The 9,695-nt window shown below is 42.7% G+C and overlaps 1 long non-coding RNA gene across 1 annotated transcript; it reads left to right on the top strand.

Moving 5' to 3' along the window:
* Window positions 1–5,739: 5,739 nt before the first annotated feature.
* Window positions 5,740–7,035, top strand: LOC116651939 (uncharacterized). Its single transcript, XR_004304963.2, has 2 exons — window positions 5,740–5,996; window positions 6,117–7,035. It is a non-coding gene; the product is annotated as an uncharacterized lncRNA (long non-coding RNA).
* Window positions 7,036–9,695: the final 2,660 nt, after the last annotated feature.

Raw genomic sequence — 9,695 nt, 5'->3', positions numbered from 1 at the left:
CATGCATATTACGGTACTAACTGTCTATGGCGCTTGCGTGTGTGTTCGTGTGTGACTGTGTGTCCTTATGACAATTTGATGAGGACCTTATTTACACTAGTTAAAAGCTCGGCCGCTGCTCTCTCCCTTTCCCACTGCCTCCCGCTGTTGTCAATAAAAACAAAAATAACACAGCTCCAAAAAGCAAAAAAAAAAAAAAATAAACCTCGAGCCCCAAAGTGCCGAGAGTTTGGAGCTTGCATGACAGGCGCCCATTTTGATGGCCGTGTGGTATTTTTCCGTATACGCGCGTATCCAATCAAGCATATATCGTTTGTTGCTATGTATGGCTGTGGATGTGGATGTGGATGTATGTCGTCTGCACGTGGGTGGTGCCTGCTGGACGTGGTCAACATTCGTTGATTACGTATACGACTGGGGCGCCAATCAGCCAAACGTCAGCGTCAGCGTTAGGCGAACGGTTGTTGCCGTTTGTATTCCTGTTGTTGTTCTTATTGTTGTTGTTTTTGTTATTGTGGCATGGCAATGCTGACAACAACAACAAGAGCTACAGCATAGCCTCAACTACACACACACACACACACACACACACACTCACGCACAATGCGTTCACATTTTTTACTCGTGGCTAGAATCAATATTAGTAATTTGAATTATTCAAAAGACAAATATGAAGCTTTAATGGCCAAACAGCGTGCCCGTAGTCGAACACATATACCCACACCCATAGCCTGTGGCCGGTAGCCACCCGCTACGCCCATTGGGGTCCGGGTCCTGTTTACTGCAGCTGCAGGCCATTGGATATTGGGTCGACTGCAGGCGACAACTCAATAATTTGGCGAGTCGCCCAATTTAATGCCAGTCCAGGTGTGGGTACGCAAGTCGCCAGGCAACCAGTCCGGGCGTCCGGGAGTCCGGCCAAGAGCCGCCTCCATTGTCTACGTCTACGGCGCTCGTTGCGCTGGTAAATACGTCAATTTAAATCCGTGGATTGGATTGTAAGTCAATGTTTGACTTTTGCTCGCTGATTGATTGCTCAACAGCAACTGCAGCGACTGCGGCAACTGCAGCAGCCAGCACCAACAACCCACGGCCAGCCATCAGCCGGCAGGGAGTCCGATTCCGGACTCCGATTCGTGTCGCCATCGCCTGCATATGCATGCGGCCTACGGCTGATGGCTGAGCCAACTCCTGGGGCGTTTCCGGGGACTGTGGCGGCCCGGTGCCAATACCGCCCGTGCATCAACAGTTTACCCGATTTACAGGCAGTTAAGTTTGCACAGCGGAGTCAATCGTATGAATCAACAACTTTCTGCTAACGCGGCATAATTCCAAAAAAATTGACACACACATTCCTCTCAAGTGGCATCATTGTAATGGGCCCACTTTAGGCACTTTATTTAAGAAACAATATATATTGGGAGTGTGTGCTAGGTGTGTGGAAATGTCACCTGCATAGCTTGTCCATAATCTGTAACTATTTATAAATGGTTCAATTGGTTTATTCAAGCAGCTTATTCTATGAGAGATGCTACAGCTCTATATACATTTGAAATCCTAAAAAAAGAGTACTTTAATCGGAAGTGTCCCGCTTGGAGTTACCCTGCATTCACAAATATTTGAATTGACTTCTGCAAGAGACACACACACTCGCCGCTAACTTCGCACACTACGCAGCAGATGTACTTCATCCTCCGTTAGCCCTGTACCATAGAAAGTTTATTCCCTCATTTTAGTTTATCCCCAATGATATGTTAAGTGGTTATAAGTATAACTCAAAATTAACCACAGAGCAATGCATTCAAAGGGGCTTAGAAGACATGAATTACTTTCGGTTGAAAGGCTACTTGATAAGGTATATCATATGATACCGACCTATACTCTAGAGTTCCGTCGGAGTTGGCTGATACTCGGGCATGAGAGCTGTGGCGAACTCTTCAGTTTGCTTACCAAAAGTGATGCAGAGCGGTGCCAGTGGAAAAAGGACAGAAAATTTCTACAATATTTGAATTTTATCTAACGACTTGAAGGTCAAAATAATGATGCCTTGCTCCTCATGCCAAATTGTTAATATCTTTAATGTACGGGCTGTTAAAAAAAGAATAAATACCACTTAAATCAGTTGTGCTTTCAGATATAAATAAAGATAGTTTTTCGATATTTAACAATTTATAAGTACCTTAATTTACCAGTAGCTATCGACTATCGCATTTTAACAATTCCTTATAAGTAGTACAGTATATAAACTGGAAATGTATTAAACTTCCCTCGCTTATGTATATTTAAACTCAATTTTAGACACATGTGCATTATTGTTGTCTATCTGGTGGACGCTGTCTATCCGACCGCAACAACAGCGCCAACAGCAAACAGCCAAAACCAAAGCCACCGCAACAGCAGCAGTGGAAAATTCTCGGGATCTGGCGCTCTCTCTCTCTCTCTCTCTCTCTCTCTGCCTCGGTCGGGCTCCGGATCCGGCTCCGGCTCTGGCTCCATACGGTTAGCTGCCTGCCTGCCTGCATCTCCATTGCTGCAGCTGCAGCAGCTCATATAAAACCGTTCGCATATACTTATATGCTGGGTGTGTGTGTGTGTGTTGGGTGTGTGTGTGTGTTGGGTGTGTGTGCATATCCTTTGCAGCGTGTAGCATTGCGTGTTTTGGTGCTCTGATAATGATGCTGGCTGGCATATTCATAATGAAATTTCATTGCAGCAACCAGATACATTCACACGCACACACGTACATACACACACACACACACACACACACACACACACACACACACACACACACACATACAGACACAGGCTTGTGTATGTATTTAAGTATGTATACAGAGCACTAGCACTGGGCGGATATAGTATGTAGGGCGGGACCGGACCAGGCATATTATGTATAAACACAAATTAATTTCGTTTCAGTGGCCCAAACCGTACTAGCCATGGCCAAGCGGGCCCGTGCAATGAAGGGGCCGGGCATTTGCGTAAAATATTTGCACAGCCTTCGTATAGTGCAACGCTGCGGTTGTTGGTTCGCCTTTGCTTTGAGGGCCCGTGCCCATAAACTAGACAACAACAAGCATTTTCGGACCTGATTTAATGAATCAGCAGCTGGCCAGTTTGCCCTAGGGCTAGGACGAGCACGGCGACAACAACCTGCCGCATCAGCAAACGTCTTGCAATTTTGCATAATGCCCGATGTCTGATTTGGTGAGTTTTGATAATTTAGCACAAACGCGCTACCCTCTGCTCCACTCTCAATGTGAGCATACAGAAAATTTGAGTTGAATAAGCAGGCGATAGCTGTGACAAATAGTATCAGTTTGTGGTAATGTCATTAATATTCCAGAGAGCTTAAGCTTGGATTTGTTTTCACATTTCTGGTTTTGAATCGACATAAATTTATCACAAGGCACCTCGCTCAGGTCTAGACGAATTCATGACGTTGAATCCAAATACGTCTGAAATCCAATATACAAAAGACAAAGATACTAGAACAAAAGGATTGAACCACAATCTCATAATAAAGAATTGAAAAAATAATATAAATTAATATTAACAAGTAAGAGGTTCTAGTCGGGAGCTCCGATACCCTGATACCCTGAACCCTCTTGTTCCAACATCAAATGCATATATACATTCTAAATTAGAAGCAACATATCATGTTTCGTGACTCTAGCTCTTATCTGCGCAGGCACTAGAAGCACCTACATCTAAAATTTCAAGTCTATAGCTCTTATATGTTTTGAGATCCTTGCGTTCACACGACAGACGGACATGGCTAGATCGACTGGGCTATTGATGCTGATCAAGAATATATATCCTTTATGGGGTCGGAGATGCTTCATTCTGCCTGTTACATACATTTTGATTTTGCACAATTACAATATACCCTTATACCCATTTTGATATGATGATTTGGGTTCAAGGTATAAAAAGAATAGAAAAAATATAAATAATACTACTTTTTGCTTATACAAATCATCTGGAACAGTTTTCTTTACGCACTTTCGGGTTAAATTTCCCAAAACAACATCGTGTTGTTCACATGAAGGAACAGAGTACAGCATCCCAGCCTGGGCGCTAGTCAGTCGATCAGCCAGTCAGGATAAGCTGACTTTATATAAGTATAAAAAGATTGATTATGGTCTAGATTTCTGGATAGTGAATCGTAAGTGCTCAGCCTATGACTTAATACGTATGTCAACATTAGCTTTATATAATGGACAGCCTTCACATTTTCTCTCGACAAGGAGACTTCGTGCACGGCCCCACACTTTAACACATAATTAACCTAAAAATGTAACTCCATCTTGTTTATCAGTGAAAATACAAAAAAAAAACAAAATAAGAAGAAGAAGCAGCAGATGCAAATGGAGAAGACAAAAATAAGCGACTCGAAAAAAAGGCGCACATCTCATTATCACTCGGACGTGAATATCTCGACATGTTTGCAGTTGTCGTTCCTCAGCGGTGCGGGACGTGGGACGCGAACGTTGTCACCGACGCTGTCGCCCATTTACACACACACAAACACACACACAGAGAGATTTCTATATATATTATATATGTATAGATCTGAGTTCCCGCCTCAAAACATTTAAAGTGAATTTGTGTTGAGCTCACATCGTTAAAATATCCGTCAAAAACTTAAGCAAACAGTCATAACTACGTGCATTTTAAATTGAATTCGAACAACAACTACAAAAAGAGCTCACACATAGCGACAGTGGAAATTACACACACACACACACACACACACAGGTACCCACATATAAATATATACATATATAAATGTATGCATGTGTATATATCTGAATACTTGTAGGTCGGCTTAACCTGCCGGCTGAGTGACGACGTCCGCGCCCAGTTGTATGCGCGGCTTCAGTGTGTTTTTTTTTTGTCTTATTTGCCAAAAAAATTAAAGGCAAGTAAAAGTCGTGATTAACGTTGAATTGGCTCTGCTCGAGCGTCATTATCACCGCAAACAAGCAGCAGCAGCAGCAACAACAACAGCAACATTAACATAAGCAACAACAAAACAACAACAACAACAACAACGACATGTCTTCAAGCCAACTTTTTTGGGTACGAGTACGGGGAGCACATTGTACCACAAAAATGCCGCGCTCGGTTGACTTTTAATGGTGGATGGAGTTTCGGATGGAGCTCGGACCCGATTTGAGTTTTATGCTTGAAAGCAAGACGAGTTGATGCCTTTGCCCAGGCAAATAAAACGCGTCTACTTAAGAGGTTGCATAAGTTTTAATTGACGCAAATGTATTAAATGGGAATGCAATGCTGCTTCATCCTCTACTTTTGACAACATTATTAAATATCGTTAGCATAGCCCTTAAGTATGCTACACAATGCATGCAAATACCTGAGGTTTTTTACCCTTGTCCCGACTTAGAGTACTTTCGTTCGTTAGCCCTCGACTACTAAAAAATCTGGGGTATAGATATATATTTTTATAATAAGAGATACAGTATGATTGCACACTTGGGGGTAAGGCAAACATCATAAACTACTTTCAGACCGATCCAACAAACAAAAGAATCGGTTGAGATAACAACAAGAAGCAGTTATCTTAATTTACCCAAAAATAGCAAATGACGTATTTGCTGATCTGAATATTTAGCTCTTGAGATTATGCATTCACATAAGAAGATAAGGTTTTCATACCCTTTTATAGGGTATATACTTATAGAAGTCGACATCTCCGATGCCGTAGAAGTTTTAAGCCTATGTCGGTATTTCTGTTGAAGCCGAGATCCGATTATATCTTATAGCTGCTGTTAAAAAGATAAGTTCTTATGTTTTTTCAAGTATCTTGCCTGAAGTTAACAACTAGGAGTTTTTGTAAAGTCAGTCAGTTATAGGAAGAATCAGTCTAAGATGTGGAATTATGTATATATATTTGTATGGGAATTGGTCGTGCTTTCTAGAAAATCTTGACCGAACCACATGGAAACTATAAACGATCGGAAATAAGGGTATTTAATCTTCGGCATGCCGTGCTCTCTCCCTCTCTATCTCTTCATCTTTTGTTCTTTTGAGACATTATAATACACAATCATAGTACATCAAGTAAATCTCTTTTGATATTGCCACAGATTGCTTTCGATGTCCACATGCAAATGATTTGCAGCATTTCATAGGGCGCGGGTCCGATCGAGGTCGGGGGCCGGGCTGCATGCGAGAGAAGCACATGCGCAAAATGTTGCTAAATACTTTACAGGAGCGCCGACACGTCGCGCCTTCTTATGGCTTCTCCGGGCTTGTAGCTTGGGACTTGAAGCTCCTCTCAATGCTGTCGCTGTCGCTGTCGCAGCGGCTGTGGCATTTCGCGTTAAATATTTACACACACAGATACACGCCCAATAAGCAATGCGGTGCGCAAAGTGTGCCAGCAGCAGCAACCAAGACGACGACGACGACGACGCCAGCGATGGCGGGGTCAAGTGCTGAGGCTGCGACTGAGGCGGCGGCTGCGACTCGATCATTGGCATGACGCGGACGCGAGTGGCAGGCACTTTGCATATTTTAGCGCGTGCATTGCAGTTGCTAATTGAAATAGTGTCGCTGCGGGGCAGTGGTTAAGGAGCGGAAGGGGGGCGGGGCGACGCTTGGATCAGCGATCGTCAGTGTGCACATATTTGCCAATGCCAGAGATGCGCAACGAAGTGACGACCTCGCCTAGCCCCGGCTAGAAGGAAGGTGCGTGCCTGCGGATTGCAAAATGCAGCGGCAAGTAATGCGCACAATTGCATCACAGACGCGTACCCACAGTTGCAGTTACAGTTGCAGTTACAAATTGCAGTTGCAGTTGCAGTTACATTTATTGTTGCCGTCACGTACACAGAGAACGAGCGAGCAGCTCCTTTTGCTTGCTTTTGCCACTTTAATGCGACTTGCAAGTGGATCCGGACATGGATGGAGCCGGAGCACGTCATGATTTTTTGATTGATCTGTAAGGCACACACGGCAGTTGGCTTTTATATTTTTTAATAAAAGTGAAACGTTTTCTCATTACTCTCTCTCGTGTGTGTGTGTGTGTGTGTGTGTACGTATGGACACAGTCGTACAATTGAGACGCCGGTCTCTCTCTCTGAAAGGCTGCCCGCAGCGTTTGCTGCTGCATTTTCATATTTATAAGATAATTGAAAGCGGGTATTGCCAAATTAACAACGCTCGGTAAACAAAGAAAGCGGCGACTGGCAATATGGCGGCACACACACACACACACACACACACACAAATAGTATATGTGTTTACGCTGAAAGACAGGCGCATATCCCTTGTGTACACAAGCGCGCTTTATTGTTTTGCGCCGGGCTGGCTTTACTCTTTGCTGGCAAAGGCACAGACTCAGACCCAGACTCGGAGCTAGCCACCCAATGATACCTATGTGAGCTGAATCCACCACCAGACGTCGTCTTCAAAAAAAAAAAAAAAAAAAAAAAACTGTTCGCATCGTGCACGGATTTTATTAAATTGCATTCGTAGTTGTTTTGAATTGATTCGACTACATGAAATAGCCCGCAGCAGCAGCAGCAGGAAGAGCGGAAGGAGCTGAATGTGGCGCCCTTTTCGGCAGAGGTTTGGCTCTGCAACACTTTGTTTTACTTTTGATTTTTACTTTTCTTTCATTTTGTTGCTCATAGAGCAGGATGCCAGCCTTTGCTTCCTGTCGTATGCCTGGCAACTATTACAAATGGCAGCAGACCAGCTCGAGCTGCAGCTTCTGTTGCCTCTCTAAGCAGGCACTTGAGCATTTTGGGGTCGTCTAACACCAGACTCTGGGGCTGGTCTTCTGTTATTGTTGCCCATAGTTGTTGTTGTTGTTGTTGTCTTAATATTTTTTCTTGAAATTTTCTTGAGCTTTTCTCGGCTTCGACAAGAGTTTCATTTGTTTTATGCGCTCTCCTTTTTGGCCTTTGTTTGCTGATACTTTGTCGGTACTTTTCGGCCACTTTCGAGCAGCGAGCACTAGTGGCACAAGTTATTGTATCTTGTAGATACAACGTCAAACGTTGCCAGTTTTTTTTTTTTGTCTTCCTTTTTGTTGCTTCTATTTTATTTTTTCATTTTGTTTCTTATTGCCGTGCTTGAGGTTGGCTGTAAAGCGCTTTAAATGGAACTCGTTACAATTTCCACAATTTAATATCAAATTTAAAGCAATACAAAGGTTCAACCACACACACACACACACACACACACTCGCACACACTCATGCGCATTGTGTGCGTGTGTATCTGTGCCTTAGCCTTAGACAACACACACGCATATGGCGCATCCTGGACATAAAGGATATTAAAAGAGATTTAGCATTCTGTTTGCACACGGATGATGCATTGTCATCGAGCTGGGCCGAGATTTATGATGGATTCGGTTTGTGCCTGGAGTGCGCAAAAATTATTAGAATTTTGCCAGGCCCTTGTGCGCTACGCGCAATGAGAAGAGTTGTTGTGGTCGCAAAAAGTGGAACGGCAACAAAAATCAGAAAAGCTGGCGCATTAGCTATTCCATCATGTATGGGGTTTGTTGAAGTTTTTCCATGAAAAACTGTCCAGCAAATTATATACATGTAGGCCACAATTGTTTCGCTTAAGCCGCATATTCGCTGGGCTTATATAATACATTTTTGTTTTATATTTTGGCTTTTCTTTGGCCTCTTTTTCATTTTTTTTTTTTGGTTTTCACTTTGAAACTTCTTTTTTAATATTCATCACTAGACCTTTTTTGCTGTATGATGAAATGTGACACATGCGCAGGATTTTGCCGCGTTGGCAACTCACTGACGCCAACTCCTCACCCTCCCCCTCCCCCCCTCACAACCAACAAACACATGCAAGTTGTACATATATTCAGTGGCATATGCAAAAGTTATAAATAAAAGATGTGTGTGTGTGTGTGTGTGTGTAAAAAGCAGACAAAAAGCAATTGAAAATTAAATGCCAACAGACTAGGGGCGTGGCCATTGTTATTGCGGCAGCTTGTTAAAAAATTGAAACATAAAATACAATAAACAATTTTTTCAGCCATTGCAAATAAATTATTATGCAAAATTAAATGACCCAAAGGCATGCAAATACACACAAGCCGTGTAGAAATTGTTATTATTATTTTCGGACACAATAAAATCAAATTTTAAAATTTAACTACATAGTTGAAAGGACGAGAGTGTGCAACATCGAGTGCCGCAACGTCAACGTCAAAGTCAACGTCAACGTTAGCGTCAACGTTAGCGTCAACGTTAGCGTCAACGTCAGCGTCACATCAACTTCGCTGTCAGCAGTGGTATATGCCAACGGTAAATATTTGAAAAGGATTTTGTTTGTTTATTGTTTGCACACACACCTCGCGCGGTGTTAGTCGGTGTTAGCTTTTTAATTATAAAATATTTAACCAAAAACTCACACTCAACTGCCCAGAATCTAGTGTGTGTTAGCAATTTTCTCTCATGCATTTTTTTTTTTTCTTTATTATTAGTTGGCATCATTTTGCAGAGCCCTCAGGTTATCGCTCTGACTAAATACAACAATGACCGGGGCAATTTGGCGTTTTAAAAAATTCACTAGCCGAAATTGATGACATGCAAGGCGCAAGTGCCAAATTGTAGATTGCAAATGGAATTAGCAGCTGCATGTGCGATGAGTATGGAGGCTCTTTTGGCGGAACGGCTTCATTGC

This window comes from Drosophila virilis, chromosome 2, assembly GCF_030788295.1.
Source record: "Drosophila virilis strain 15010-1051.87 chromosome 2, Dvir_AGI_RSII-ME, whole genome shotgun sequence".
NCBI lineage: Eukaryota > Metazoa > Arthropoda > Insecta > Diptera > Drosophilidae > Drosophila > Drosophila virilis.
This window is presented reverse-complemented; position numbering and strand designations above follow the sequence as displayed.